The sequence below is a fragment of the Phascolarctos cinereus genome, unplaced genomic scaffold (assembly GCF_003287225.1).
Source record: "Phascolarctos cinereus isolate Bilbo 61053 unplaced genomic scaffold, phaCin_HiC Scaffold_5;HRSCAF=322, whole genome shotgun sequence".
Lineage (NCBI taxonomy): Eukaryota > Metazoa > Chordata > Mammalia > Diprotodontia > Phascolarctidae > Phascolarctos > Phascolarctos cinereus.
Window position 1 is genome coordinate 87,410,444 of NW_027555958.1, and position 16,555 is coordinate 87,426,998.

The 16,555-nt window shown below is 36.6% G+C and overlaps 1 long non-coding RNA gene across 2 annotated transcripts in view; it reads left to right on the forward strand.

Annotated features, from left to right (window-relative positions):
- Positions 1-3,487: 3,487 nt before the first annotated feature.
- LOC144457536 (uncharacterized) overlaps positions 3,488-16,555 on the forward strand; it is a 51,958-nt gene continuing 38,890 nt past the window's right edge. The window contains exon 1 of one of the 2 annotated variants that reach the window (XR_013486909.1): positions 3,488-3,595. This is a non-coding gene — a long non-coding RNA (uncharacterized LOC144457536). The remainder of the gene's footprint in view (positions 3,596-16,555) is intronic. The other variant, XR_013486908.1, reaches the window with a different exon arrangement.

Sequence of the window (16,555 nt, forward strand, 5' to 3'; positions counted from 1 at the left end):
CACATCAATAATGTCCATTAGGTTTTCTTAGCAAAAGATACTGGAAAGCAAACAGGGGCTCAACTCAGCAAATCCAAGGAAAACCCACTTGCTCAATTTTATTCTCCATTTTATCTCTGTAAGACAATTTGACTAGAAACTTTCTGGGGACACGTTAGGATGCCTGAAAAGAGAAATTCTGAGGTGGAGCTTCTCATTCATCTATCAATCCTAAAATTAGCATCGCCACTTCCTATTTTTCCACTTAGAATTATGGAGCCTTGAAGCTGGAAAGACAAGTTGGAGCCCATCTCATACAAACCCCTACTGAATCCAGGACACCTTTCCGTAGGATCCTTGAGGACCATCTCACTTCCACATGAAAATATTCAGTGACAAAGAACTCATTAGTTCACAAGACAGCCTGCTCTGGTTTTGGACAGACATGACATTGGAAGGTTCTTCGTTGAGCTGTAAGTTATTGCCCTGAAATGTCCATTCATTTCTCTTATTTTTCCCCATTGCAGCTCAGAATTCCTCTTCCGCTTGTGGATCCTTCCGGGCACTTTTCAATTCCTGTGTCCTTGCAAAAATGTTGAAAACCAGTACAACAATCCCAATGTAATCTGGGCAGAGTAGAAGATGTGAGAACTCTGAAATGGAAAGGTTAATTTGAAATGGTTTTGGTTTAGAGAAATTCACTAAGTAGTAACTCTCCTACTTTGTTCACCTAGATAGTGGCCTATACAAGGGTAACAATGTAGGCTCCTTGTTTCAAATTCAGGGGCAATTAAAACCTCCCCATTCCTTCAACTTTCACTGCTCTGATACTATCATCCTCTTGCTGCATAAGACAATTTCAGTGAGGCTAGTTGTTTCAGATCAATGCCTTTTAAAGCTTAAAAAAATTATAGCTGAGTTAAAATAACAATAAAAAAAAAACCTCAAGCAGATATAACCTTTTATGTGGGCCTGACATCATGGCTCAAGCTTTAGTGGGCTCCTGAAGGTGAGTATAAATTAGAGATGGAATCTTTTATTTAAAAAATTAATTAAGTTTTTATTAAATATTAAAGAACAAGGCTGGAGTCCTTTTTCTCCTGGATAAATGCTGAAGAAAATTAGGTATGTTATTCATCTCCCTTTGAATAAAAAAAAACTATGTAAAAAACTATTTTTGAGTTAATTTTTGACAGAAAATGACTAATGTTTGAAAAGAGCTTCATAGGCATATACAAATGGTGACTCCAACATGTAGTAGAAATAATCTAGAAAAGTACATTAGTTATACAATATTTTATTTTATTTTATTTTGCCATTTTTTGAGATGGAAGAGGAAGGAAATGTGGGTAGTTTTTGAAAACAGTTTAGAAATCCCATATGCAAAGGGCACTAATATTGTAATTACTGGTTTTCTTTTATCAGCCTTAATTCTCTTTGTGGCTTCCTCCTATTTAAAGTTACTTGTTCACCTACTGTAGCTAATTCCCTTTGTTAAATTTCACAGTCAATGCTGCTTCCTGAATATTTGTTATTTCAGTCCTATGGATGTGGGCTTCTCAGATAAAGGGAAAACTGGGTGCATCCATCTGTGGGTAAATTAAAAATGAATTTAACCCCCTCATTCCTGTGAATGCATTTGTCCTGAGGCAACCTGTACTCTTTGCTTTTTACTTACACAGGGTAAAACTACTGGTAGCAGAAGTATTGACAAAAGCCAGCCAATATTTGGTACAGTCTGGACTACATTGTCATGAGGTGACCCTGTGTTAAAACAAAAGGGAGCAAGTAGAGAGAGGGGGAGTACAATGTGAAGAGCAAGAAACAGCAAAGTGCTTATGGCTTTAGCGAGAATAATCTGTTTTCATTTCCCATGGTGTGCTCCCTGTCAAATTATGTGCTTATTTGCAACTTGGCGAGAGTTTATCATGTCCTCGATATGCCACTTGCCTTTTGCAATGATTTGAGAAGGGAGAAATGAAATGTTTGCATCTGGAGAGCAGAGGCAGAAGGGGTAAAAAGGTAGAAGGACAAGAAAATGACTTTATGCTACCAGAAATTTAGACACCCTAAGACTGGAAATGGGCAGTTCTTTCTGGTGACAAAGAAACTGAAATTAGCAAGCATTTATTACTTAACCTTGTGCCAAGTTCTGTGCTAAGTTTAAGTGTGAAGGGCAGAAATGTTGGCTTCCTTCTGCCCCTTAATCTTCCTCTGTCTCTTCTGAGGATAACAAGAAAAATTTGGGGGGACAAGTTTGGGACAAGTACTGAGTCAAACTACCATTAAATATTCAAACGTGCCCTCAGTTGGGGATGGGGGTGAGAGGGAAGCTTAAATAGGCTAAGACTCAGTCTTAAAGGAAAACAGTAGATTTATTCACTAGAGTCAACATTATAGGAAGCTGGCTCAGGATTAATTTAAAATTCCCAAAGTGTATCTGGGAATAGGTTCTTCTAAGGGAGGACTACATTTTGTTGTTCAGTGTCTTTTTTTCTGGTCCAGTAAACAGCATGGATTTTTCAAGGGCATTTAAAGGGTCTGAGCTTCACAGAAAAGGCTGTTGCTGAGGCTCCAGAGGGTGTTTGGGAGTGAAATGCTGTTTTTGTAATGTTCTTAAAAAAAAAAAATGTTCCCCGTGAAATGGGCCTGCTATTTAACGAAGCCTTGCAAAGGCCTGTATTCTAATAGGCAATTTCCCTCCAATTTGAGCTTTTCACTCGCTTCTTAGTTGGAGCTGCTGAATGAAGCTTGTGCCTGTATGTACTTGAGTAAAAGCTGTCATGTTTACAGTTTTCCTCTAACTAGAATGGTGTCATAGTAGAACACAGTATAGGGGAAAGCTTATAGGACTGTAGTCAGTGGCCCTGGGTTCAAGTCTAAGCTTTTCCACTTATTGTGGATGGCTTAGAACAAACTATTTTACCCCTCAGACACTCAGATTCTCTGAATCTAGGCATTGTGATGGAGTGGGAAATATGTTTGCTCTGGAGCCAGAGGTAGGATTCCTCACCATTCTACTACTTGTGTAATCTTGGACAAATAATTTACCCTTTCTGGGTCTCAGTTTTCTAATCTGTATAATGGGGTGTGGGGTTGAGCTAGAGGGCCTTGAAAGTCCTGTTCCATTCTAGATCTGAAACCCAGTCCAACCTGCAGCTGATCAGGAGCCCCTGTCAATATCCCCAACAACAGGGCATCAAGGATCTGACTAAGGAATTTCAATTATGGAAAACTCACTTCCTCCCAAGGCAGGTAATTCTACTTTGGGGAAGCTCTAATTATTAGGAAGTTTCCTCATATGCAAAAATAAGGGTTTGAGACCAGGTGATTTCAAAAGTCCCACCAATCACAACTCTAACACGCTGTGATTCTTCCTACATCCCAAAGGCAAGCTACATTTGCTTCATATAAAAGATCTCTCTTTATACAGTTTGTGACATCCAACCACTAGGTGTCAAGTTTGGCCTGGCTGGCCCATGTTGAAGTGCTAACAGCTGTTTGTAGGGGTGGAGGGAGAGGCAGAGGGAATACAGCAGATCTGGGAGCAGAGGGGAAATGAAAGCTGTGGCACCAAAATGAAGCAAAAATGGAGCTTTTAGAATGTCATCGCCAGGTAGGTGTGAATAAGCATGCAGCCGGGAAAGGGGTCTAGAGGAGAAAAGAATCCAAGAGGAAGCCGAGGTCAAATCAATGTAGGAATAATTCAGATACAAGAGGTCAAGATGATCATGGTAAGCAAGATCATTTTTCCTCCTGTAAAGTTTTCAGTGGTACTTTCTTTTGATGGTGAGCCAGCGCGTGTCTGCCACATACCTTAAATGATCACACAGAAATTAAGATCCAGAGAAAGCCAGCAACCCAGTCCACAAATAGAAGTTAATAGTATTACCTACACTACAGTCTGGTTTTCGTTCCTGCTTTATTCACTTTTAGTCCAGTGTTTGTTCAAACACTTTCTTCAGAAGGTACATGAGAGAAAGAAAACAGTGAAGGTTTTTTGAATAGTTGTATTTTCCCATGTCTCAGAATCCTCCTCCCTTCTAACACAGTCCTGTCCCACATGGTGTCTGCTTAGCAAATGGTTCATTTTCCCAGGAACTGATGATGTACATTTCCCCTGCCCTGACCCACTTCTTTTAACCTCACTTTCATTCAACCAACACAAACTCTGTAGTATAAAGCAGAGCATACAATTCATTTGAACAAATCTATAAAGCAACATTGAATCGCAAGAAGAAAAAAAAACTTGGATCCAAATTAAAAGACACAGGATACTAAAAGGGACATTAAACCCAAATGTATTTGCCATTTTTCGCTGCCCCCAATTAAACTAATTTTGTAAAGGGAGAAATAGGACAAATATGTTTAGCCTATCAATGACTATACAGAGAGCTGAGCTTACAGATTTGGCATGCATTTTAATTTCATCTTTATAGATCCGGACACATATATCAAAATGACTGTGCATAATATGTGAATGTATACTTCATGTGAGCATAATCAATATGTGGAGAAAGGTATTTTGGAGTAGGAGAAAGAGCACCAATCCTAGAGTCAGAAGACTGGAGTTCAATCAAGTCTTGGCTCTGAGATTTATTGGCCATTTGGCCATAGTTGAATTATTTAACTTGTCTAAGCCTTAGGTTCTGCTTCCGCATGGGCAGAATATTATGGTCACTACTTACCTTACAGGATTGTTGGGAGCATCAAGATCATGAATGTAAACTGCTTTAAACTGTTAAGTGCTATATAAACACGAGTTATTATTATAGAGAACCGAAGGGATGAGAAAATCCCAAGAAAAGCAATGTCCTATATTAAAGCTCCCAGGACTCATAGGATTGAAAACTGGAAGAAGCCTTAGAGATCATCTAGTTTAATTACTTAATTTTACAAGTGAACAGAGGAAGAAACTGAGACCCAGAGGTAAAATGACCTGCCCAAGACTTCATAGGTGGTATGTTGAAAAGCCAGGAATTACATCCAGATCTTCTGACTCCAAATCTGCTGCTCTTTCCACTGTACCATGTCCCTTATGATCTAGTTAAAATAAAAAGGGGGGGGGGAGTTGTTTTGTTTGCCTTTCCAAAGCCAGGCAAGGACCATGTTACTGTATCTGACAGCGTTTCTCATAAGTTAAAAAGTTGTAACCCTGGGATCAAGCGTCACTGAAACCATCAGATGTAGTGATTAACGGTTCCTCCTTCAAAAGAGACAAGGACACACATGGATGTGAACTTAGACTCTGTTGCCAAAGAAGACCCGAGAGGATATCTGGGAAGAAAAGCGGGAAATATCATGTCTCTGAATGAAGGCCCAATGGCTGATTCCAAATGACATTCCAATGCAGGGCTGAAGTTCTCAGAGCAGGTTGAGAAGACTGTCAAGCATTTTTCGGAACAAAACTTGCCTGCTGCCCTCCAGCCAAATCTGCCCCTCAACTATCCAAAGGAAAGCCTGTTCTTAGTAGTTTCCCTCTCAATTGTTTTGCACCCACTCTGGCTAAAATCTTTTCCTGCTTTCCTTTTATCTGCTCTGTGCTCTATAGACTTCCTGCTGGGTTCCCAGTGTAATTCTGAGAAATATTACTCTTTTATTCCCTTTTGTGTTCTTTTACCCACGGGCAGCTTTCTTTTTTTATACTGAGTGTCCATCTGAATGGAGCATTTTACAGTCTCGAAAAGCCTTGCTTTAGAAAGTTTACTTGTGTATTCACATCATCCCTTGGATGGTGACTCAAGCCAGATTACCCTGGCAAAACTCAGATCAGCTGTTTCTTCACCTAATAGTTGCTAGAAACTTTAAAAGTGGGGGGGGAAGGAGGGAGAAGAAAGAGAAAAACAGCATGGGAATGCACTGTTTCTATTCTGATGATCATTTTCATCATTATTTAACAGTGAATATCACCTAAGTCTTTTGGATGTTTGGATAAAAAGAGTCTGTCTCTTTGTTATTTCCATAGGTAAATATACACACTCAAATATGCAGAGGATGGGAGAGGGGATGATCCAAGTCTTAGTGCAGTTTTAAAATATCAAAGCTCAAAACTGTACTAATACATTTGGAATGCCCTATATATAAACACGGCTGTCCTTCATACTTGAAAATGACATTGGTGTTCTTTTGCCATTCTTTCCTATCAACTGTCCTGACGATGATAGCTCTTGAGTGGATGCACGCAGCTGAAGATAGCAGAGTGTGACTGCCTCACACTAAGCTCACTTACAGAATGTCCCCCGACGCTTATGGCTACCTGTATGGCTAATGCTGTTTGTATTAGAGCTGTGTAGCTCTAAAGTTAGTCGGATCACTTTCCCTCAGACATACTGTCGTTATTATGGTTACTGTGGTCTGTATGTACTTCTTTCTACCATTACCCCTCCCCACAACAGCTCTCCAGAGCACTACAGGTTCTCTCCCACATGAGAGGCTTCAGGATGGCATCAAGGCCCTGTGTATACAATCCCAAACATGCATGTGAAAATGGGAATGTTCAAAATTTAAAAATCTGGATATTTTCTTCTTAGGAATACTCATGCCAACAAGTGACTTCTTTGCATGAGGACATCATAGAGCGCTGGTCTAGGTTTATGCTTGCCTTACTTTCTGTTATTTGAGCTTTTCCACCCCCACAGTACATTAGGTATTGTTGGAAAAGGTAACTTGTAATTTTGTAACATTTTAGCATTCACAAAACACTTTTTCTATCCCTCACAATAGCCCTGTGAGCCCAGGAGTATAAGTATTATTGTTCCCAATTAGCAGATAATGAAACTGAGGGTCAGAAAGATTGTCACTTTCCCAAAGACACAGAGTTAACTAGTACCAAAGCCAATATTTGAACCTAGGTTTCCACAATCTAAGTCTAGCACTCTTTGCATTATGTTATACTATAGTCATAAAGGAAAGGCCCTTGACTCCCATGAGTTTCCATTCCAATCCAGGGTAGCAGGGTAAAGGCAAGACAAAGTGACTCATCTGGGAAAAAAAAAATTGAACTACATGCTCAAGTGTCCAATCCTAATACATTGGATTGACTGATTTTAGTCCTCAACGTATATCTGCTTTTTTTTTATTCTTAGCTGCCGCATTTTCTTTTCTTTTTTTCTTATTATATATATGTATATATATATATATATATATATATATATACACACACACACACACACACACACACACACACACACACACACACATAAAATTTTTCCCCACTAAATGTTAAAGAATTTTTTAAACTTTTTTTTTTAAGTTTTGAGTTCCAAATTCTATCCCTCTCTCGCCCTCACCTATATCTGTTTTTAATACATTTGGAATATTGCATTCTTTTTTAATACTTTGCTATTGAAAGCATTAGGGCATTTTGTAGAAGAATCAAAGGGTAAGATTTATTTATCTCTGCCCAGGTTATCCTTGTTATTCTTTTGTTTTTGTAGCACTATATTTTATTTTGGTTTTGGTTTGTTTTTCTCAAAAATGGATCTGTATGGATGTGATGGTTTAATTTTGTCATTTTTTTTGTTTAATTTAATTTCTTTTTTTACTTGTTGTTTGGGCTGGTTGGTTTTCCCTTTGTCCACTCTCTAGCTGATAAGTACAGTGTTGCCTTATTCAGAAGGGAAGTGGAAGTTCTGAAACAACCTCCAAACAGCTGCTTTGCAGTGTGTTTCCTGTCCAGGGAAGCAGGAAGAACTGGATGTTTCATGAGGAAGTCTGCCAGCATTAGATTTCCAGAATTGTATGGGTAGTATTATAGGACCCAGCATGGAACCCAAGAGCTGAGGCACAGAATCTCATCAAAAATGGATGTCTGAGCCTCTGAGTTTCCCTTTTTTGCGATCATATCAGCAGAAACTTTTCATGCAGCATATAAATGACTGAATCACAGAGAAGTCAGTGCTCATAAATGCATGAGAAGCATTCCATACCTTTCCAACACAAAATGTTCATCACAAAAGCATCACTGATTTCAGGTTGAAAGCAACTTAGAAACCAGTTAGTTCATTACCATCATTTTATAGCTAAAGAAACTAAAACCCAGAGGAATGAAGTTGTAGAATAAGGTTGTATAATGGAATAAGCATTTGTTAAGCACTTAATGTGGGCCAGGCACTGTGCTAAGCACTTCACAAAGATGATTACATCTGATACAACATCAATTTGATTCTCAGTAGTTGTTACTACTATCTTATGTTAAAATTGAGAAAACTGACACAGACCAAAATTAAATGACTTGCCCAGGATCACACAGCTAATAAATGCCTGAAGCCAAATTTAAACACGTCTTCCTGTCTTCCTGACTCCAGGCCCAGCACTGTATCCACTAAACCACAAGCTGCTGGCAAAAAGAGCAGTGGATTTGGACAAAAAGGGCAGGGTATGAATCCTGACTCTGTTGCTTTATAGGTCGTGACCTTGGGCAAGTAACTTCACTGTTCTTGCCTTTCATTCCTCCATCTGAAAAATGAGGAGGTTGAACTAAATGACCTCTGATATCCATTCAACACTAAATCTATGATCATATGACTTTGCCCAAGGTCACACATGTAATAAGTAGCTGGTCAAGATTGAAATCCAGACACTTCAACTTTAAACTCAGCACTCTTTTACATGACATAATTTAAGAAGAGCTTACACTGGGTTGAAAGTATCCACTGATGTTTCCTGAGGTTCTAAACCACAGGTCAAAATAAAATTGTTTTTAATAAATCATCATGAACAAAGGAACAGATATGATGCACACACACACACACACACACACACACACACACACACACACACACACACACACATATATATATATATATATATATATATATATTTGGCAGCATGGTTGAAAGCTTAGTTCAACTGGTAACAGGAAAGAGAAAGTAATAGGACAGCATGTACGAGTCATGGAGAACATGTAAAGCATGTGAAATTCTGAATAAGTGAAAAAAAAAAAAGAAAGAAAATCCTGTTTGGAGGGAACTGGTGCTATGACAGAACATTGACCACTAAAGAACCATAGGAGAATCTGCTCAATGAAGGTCATTCAGGTGGATACCAAATTGAAGTATTTCTCCTTCCAGGGGGAAGTTGTCCCCTGAGATCTATCTTAGAATACTAATAAAAACAAATATGGACCTATCCAGAACAAAAATATCCCCACTCCACATAATTCAAGATCGAATGTACCAAATCCAATCCAAGATAAAATGAAGAACTTTAGCATCCTGTGTCATGAGATCACATTGAATCCAAGACTTCCTGTGACCATGTTGAAGTGACTTGGTCCCATTTTGCCTTAGTCTTGGTCTTGTCGGTTAGACCACTCCTTCTTTGACAAGATAGGTTTGTATTTCTAAACTGTGCCACAACTCCAGTGTTGCCTTGATTTGGGAGGAACAGAACTATGATAGTTCTCAGTTCCAAATTGGCCCAGTACTCAGCAGAATATAATTTAATCTTATTTTCCTTTCCCATTGCACATGTCTTACATAGCTCTGGTAGGAAATGTAATTTCAAAAACCCTTAAGATCTATTCTTAATTACTCAAAACTACTTATCAAAGTGGGAAAGGACCCTGATTGTGGTGACTGGGATGCCAGCAGAGGCTGCTAGCTCTGTTTCTCTGCTTCCAGTGTTTCTAGAAGTGGATTCTCAGGCTGACAGGATTTCAAAGAACAAAAGGACCCAGTTTATCCACAGCCTCAGAGAGATTCAGAGGGAGATGTGAGTACATGGTGACAGGGAAGAACTAGATGGAATTTGATCACCCAAATAATTTAATATTATGTGCTAGAGACCTTCTGAAGGGAGAGATGAGTCATAGAAATCCCTAAACTGCCTAACTGACCCCTTTTCCATAACACTGTGGAAGAGACTGTGAGGCTATGTAAGGACAAAATAATAATGTTTACTATTGAGAGGCACATGGACTGGGAGATCTCACTCTAAACAACAGTAGCACAGCAGCAAAGAATGGTGGAAAATCAGCAGCAGAAGATGGAGCATCAGCCAATGACAGCTATGGCAGTGGTCAAGCTCATTTGCAGCAGATGTGAGGTAGAGGAAAGAAGTGACAGAATCCCTAGAGCACAACACCCCAAAGAACAGGAGGAATTTTTAGTCAAGATGTGAGGCATATCCCCAACCTGAAGTGAGAGTCTTCCAGAATCTGTTTATTTCCCCATCAATTCCATAGTCTATGGAAAATTATACCCATAATTATGTAAAGTGCTGAAATTCAGTCCATTGTTTAATTTTTCTATTAAAAAAACTTATGCCATTTTAATTAAGTAATTTGCTTTATAATTTATGATTTCTGCCTGTTCTGTTGATAGAAAACACGTAGGATGGGTTTATGAAGCAAATATTAATTATGTACATGTTCACAATGAACCCAGCAATGATGTCATTCTAGAGTTTAGTGGGATATTTGTTGAATTTGGAACTATCTAGGCTTCTTGCCCAATCCTGTTTTTCCTAGCTCCCACCAGATGAATTGGTCCTTTAACTGCTAATTCATACTCCCATCTGAAGGTGGGAAGAATGAAAGAAGTTAAATCCCAAGGCTGCCTGCCAGTTTTCTTACTTGTTACAGGCTCTGAGAACAGGTTCTCTTGAGAAGGAGGTTGAAGTTAATGATTAAAATGAACTTTTGGGATTATCGTGTATTTCTTTTATCTATGTTACCTCTGTTCATCACTAGCACAGGAAATTAAGAGATCATCTGCTATAAAAAAGATGCAAAGGGAGACTAGTAAATGGCACAGAGGAAAATCAACAATGTATTAAGAACTATTGAAGAAAGGGAAATAGAAAGATATGAAGCCTTAAAAGCAGACAAAGAGAGAAAGGAAAAGCAATGAACACTGGTGACAGGAGAATGAGTTCAGGGAAATAAAGAGGCAGAAACAGACAAGAAAACAAGTCATTTAAAGGCAAAAAAAACCCCAATATGCTTAATATGGAAGTAGATAATTCCTAGTTTTGTTAAGCCAAGAAAAATTGAAAAATACACTTTATTAGAAAATGTTTAAGAAAAATATTTCAATTGTTTTTCTACTTTAAGGAAAATGTTCACATCACCAAGATGGATTGTTAAATATATAGAAAGACTGGAGAAAATTAAATGGAAGTAGAAAGGAGTATACCTTTTTCTCAGCTGTAAATGGCACCTTCACAAAAATTGACCATGTATCAAGGCATAAAAACCTCACAACCAATTTCAGAGAAGCAGAAATATTAAATGCATCTTTTTCAGGTCATAATGCAACAAAAATTGCATTAAATAAAGGATAGTGGAAAGATAGATTAAAATTAACTGGAAAATAAACAATCTAATCCTAAAAAATGAGTGGGTCATAGAACAAATCATAGAAACAATCAATAATTTCATTTAAAAGAATGACAACAATTAGACAACATATCAAAATTTGGGATGTAGCCAAAGCAGTACTTAGGAGAAAATATGGTTCTCTAAACTCTTCTATCAACAAAATGGAGAAAGAGCAGATCCATGAATTGAGCATGCAACTAAAAAGGACTAGAAAACGAGCAAATTAAAAATCCCCAATTAAACACCAAATTGGAAATCCTGAAATCAAAGGAGAGATTAATAAAATTGAAAGAAAAACCATTGAACTAATGAATGAAAGTAGGAGTTTGTTTTATGGGGAAAATAAACAATAAAATAAGTCATTGGTTAATTTGATTTTTGAAAAAGAAAGAAGGAAATCAAATTACCAGTATCAAAAATGAAAAGGCTGAATTCGTCACCAACAAAGACGATATTAAAGCAATTATTAGTAGCTATTTTGCCCAATCATAGCCAATAAATCTAACAATCTAAGAGAAGTGGATGAATATTTATAAAAATATAATTATCCAGAAGAACGTAAGAGGAAATGGAAAATGTAAATAACCCTCTCTCAGAAAAAAAAAATTGAACCAACCATCAATATGCTTCTTAAGAAAAAAAATCCCCAGGATCAGATGAATTTACATGTAAATTTAAAGAAAAATTCGCTCTAATACTATATAAAGTATTTGGGGAAATAGGCAAAGAAGGAGTCCTACCAAATTCTTTTTATGACACAAATATGGTGCTGATAACTCAACTAGGAAAAGCAAAAACTGAAAAAGAAAACTATATTACCAATTTCCTTAATGAATATTGATGCAAATATTTTAAATAAACTATTACCATTATACTAAAAATATTATAAATAAAATAAGCAATAAGGAAACAAACTCACTATTTGCAGACAATATGATATATTTAGAGAATCAATGAAAACTTAGTTGAAATAATTAACAACTTTAGCAGTTACAGGATATAAAATAAATCTACATAAATAATCAGCATTTCTATAGACTATTAAGAAAACTCAGCAGGAAGAGGTAGAAAAAGAAATTCCATTTAAAATAGCTGCAGAAAATATAAAATGCTTGGAAGTATACCTGCCAAGATGAAACCCAGGAACTACATGAACACATTTACAAAATGCTTCACACAAATAAAGTCAAATCTAAACAATTGGATAAATATTAATTTCTCATGAGTAGGCTGATTCAATATAATAAAAATGACAATGCTACCTAAAATAATTTACTTATTCAATGCCATACAAATCAAAATATTTTACAGAGCTACAAAAAATAATAACAGATTTCATCTGGAAGAACAAAATGTTAAGAACCAATAGGAAAAAAAATTAAAGGAAGGTGGTTTAGCAATACCAAATCTCAAACTGTATCACAAAGCAGTAAAAATCAAAATAATCTGATATTGGCTAAGAAATAAATTGGTGGATCAGTGGTATAGCTAGTAATCTAGTATTTAATCAATGCAAAGATCCAAGCTTTGGGTGCCAGAATTCACTATTTGAAAAAAATTGTTGGGGAAACTGGAAAGCAATTTACCAGAAAGTACATAAAGACTAATATCTTATAGTGTATTCCAAGATAAGGTCAAGGTGGGTATGTGTTTTGGACATAAAGGGTGATATCATAAGCAAATTAGGGGATCATGGAATACTTTACCTGTCAGACCTATGAATAAGAGAAGAATTTATAAGAGATGGAGAGCATTACAGTATATAAATGGATAGTTTTGGTTACATTAAATTAAAAAGTTTATCATTTTTATTATGTTAAATTAAAAAGATTCTGCACACAAAATCAATGAAGCTAAAGTTAGAAGGAAAGCAGGAAATTGAGGGAGGTGGAGTGGGATTACTGCAAGTTTCTCTGATAATGGCCTCATTTCTCAAATATATAGTAAACTGAGTCAAATTTAGAAGAATAAAAAATTATTCCCCAATTGATAAATGGTCAAAGAATATAAATAGTTTTCAGAAGAAGAAGTCAAAGCTACCTATAGTCACATGAAAAAAATATCTAAATCACTCTTGGTTATAGAAATGCAAATTAAAATAACTGTGAAGAAGGAACTCACATCTATCAGATTGGTTACTATGACAGAAAAGGAAAAAATGACATGTTGGAGGTGATTTGGGGAAACTGAGCCAATAATGCACTATTGGTGGAGTTGTGAACTAATTCCACTATTCTGGAGGACAATTTGGACTATGCCCAACGGACTATAAAGCCATGCATACCCTTTGACCAAGTTATACCACTATTTAAGAGATTAAAAAAAAAAAAAAGAAAGAAAAGGACCTATTTTGTTGCTCAGTTTTTCAGTCCTGTCTGATTCTTGCGACCCTATTTGGAGCAATATCTTGGCAAAGATACTGGAGTAGTTTACTATTTCCTTCTCCAGTTCATTTTACAGATGAGGAAATTGAGGCAAACAGGGTTAAGTGATTTGCCCAAAGTCACACAACTAGTATGTCTGAGGTGAGATTTGAACTCAAATACAAGGGTCTTCCTGACTCCAGGCCCAGCGCTCTATCTACTACACCACCTAGCTGCCCTAAAAGGACCTACACATACAAAAATATTTATAGCAACTCTTTTATATATACACACACACATACACACACACACACACACACACATAATTTGTGGAATAAAACAAGCATTTCCATAATATAGAACAAATAAAAAGGTGATTGTACATGAAACTGTAAATCTACTATGCACAACTTGCTATTCCTTTCAAATATACAACAAAATTATTATGTGAACTCCTTTTTTTTCTTACCCCCACCTTGCCCTAGAGATGGTGGCTATTAGACACACACACACATACATATACACATACACACATATACATATATATATGTAAAATTATTCTATACATGCTTCTACTTATCAGTTCTTTCTCTGGATACAGATAGTGTTTTTCTTCATATGTCCTTTATAGTTAATTTGGGTATTTATAATAGATAAAATAATTTATTCACTCAAAGTCGTTCTTAAAACAATATTGCTGTTACTGTATGTGATGTGCTCTCAGTTCTTCTCATTTTGCTCTTCGTTATTTCATGCAAGTCTTTCCATGTTTTTCTAACGTCATTGTGCTCATCATTTCTTAAAGCACAGTAGTATTAATATCACAATCATATACTACAACTTGTTTAGCCATTCCCCAATTGCAGCTCTTTTTGTGGCAGTAAAGAATTGGAAATTGAGGGGATGCCCATCAATTGGGGAATGGCTGAACAAGTTGTGGTATATGATTGTAATGGGATACTATTGTACTATAAGAAATGATGAGCAGGATGGTTTCAGAAAAACCTGGTGAGACTTACATGAACTAATGCAAAGCAGAACCAGGACAACAGTGTAACCAGTAACAACAATGCCATACAAAGATTAACTGTCAATGACTTAGTTATTCTTAGGAATACAATGATCCAAAACAATTTTGAAGGAGTTATGATGAAAAATGCTATCCACTTCCAGAGAAAGAACTGATAGATTCTGTATATAGATCAAAGCATACCCTTTTAACTTTATTCTTCTCAGTTTTTTTGGTCTGTTTTCTTTTGCAACATTGATAACATGGAAATATGTTTTACATGATTACACATGTATAATCCATATCAAATTTATTGCCTTCTCAAGGAGGAGAGAGGGAAGGGAGGGAGAGAATAAACATTGTTTTTACATGTAAATTAAGAGAATTTTTAAAAAATACACACAGAAAGAAGAGGGGAGCCATTGCTAATAAGTGAGAGAAAAGGGGAGAGACAAACAGATAGTCAAGAGAAAGAAACCAAGACAGAGACAGAAACAAAGAAAGAGACCCAGAAAGAGACAGAGAGTCAGAGGACATACAAAGATACACAGAAAAACAGAGACAGACACAAACAGAAACAGAGGCAGAGACATATTCAAACAGAGACTGATATAAAGAGATGTAAAGAAAGAGTGTATTCGTACACATATATAAGAATATGTAGTTAAAATTTCCCAAAAACAGGACAAGGTATGGTGTAAGTTGTGAAATATAGTGAAATACATATGTATATATACATGTGTATATAAATGAATGTTGATGTGTTTATATAGCTTTAGAACTGGAAGAGATTATAGATGTCATCTAGTCCTAATACTTGGAATTTCAGAAGATAAATTTTTAGGACTATATGATATACACACTTACCATGTGCTAGGCACTAGGAATACAAAAATTAAAACAAAAACATTTTTACTTCCACTAGAGTTTACATTTTTCTTGGCGGGGAGAGGAGCAGAAATAAAATACAAAAAGTTAATAATATATGCAAAGTAAGAAAGTATTTTTAAAAAGGAGAGAGTGCTGACACTACTATACCTGAGGTAGTGGGGTAATCAAAAAAAGCCACATGCAAGAGGCACAATTGAATTGTGCTTTGAAGGAAGCTAGGGATTCCACAAGGCAGAAGTGCAGAGGAAGTGCATTTCAGACCTGGGGTACCACTTGTGCCAAGTAGAGATGGGAGATGGAATGTTATGTAAGGGAAACAGCCACTAGGCCAGTATGATGGAACTAAGAATGTAAAAAGGGAAGTAAAGACGGGAGGAAAAGGAAGATGAAGGAAGAGAGATCTGTCAACTCTTTAACCTAAATATAGGCCATTAAAATGATCCTGTCTCACATAGTGTTAGTATTTTCATGCTACAGTTAAGCAAAATATTCAAGTAAGACATGACACATAAAATAGGAGTGACTAGGCATTCTAAGGATGGAGAATAGAATTTCCTTTTCCTTTCATGTTCCACATTAACCTTTCTGTTACTGTTGGGGAATGTTAGACAGTTAGCTTTGAAAATGGAGTTGTTTTGTTTGTTTTTTAGATTAGGGGACAAACTATAGGGGGCTATGTTCTTCATCTGATGTAGTTAGCTAAATTTGGGGAAAGCATGGTTTAACAGAAAGTCCAATTCAAGAAATGTGTTGAAGAGAGAGCTTAGAGATCTCTGCTATGCTGTAGCCAGCTGTGCAACTAGAAGAAAAACTGGGACCAGAGAGGCCACCTGCAGGTTTGCTCAATTCCTTTTAATATTAATTCATATTTACACAGTGCAATTGTGAGGCGTCAGCAGTACAAGCATTTTATCCCCACTTTAAAAATGAGTGGATGGAAGTTCAGAGAATATGTATCAGTTCAGCTTCTAATTTTCTAAGCAATACAGA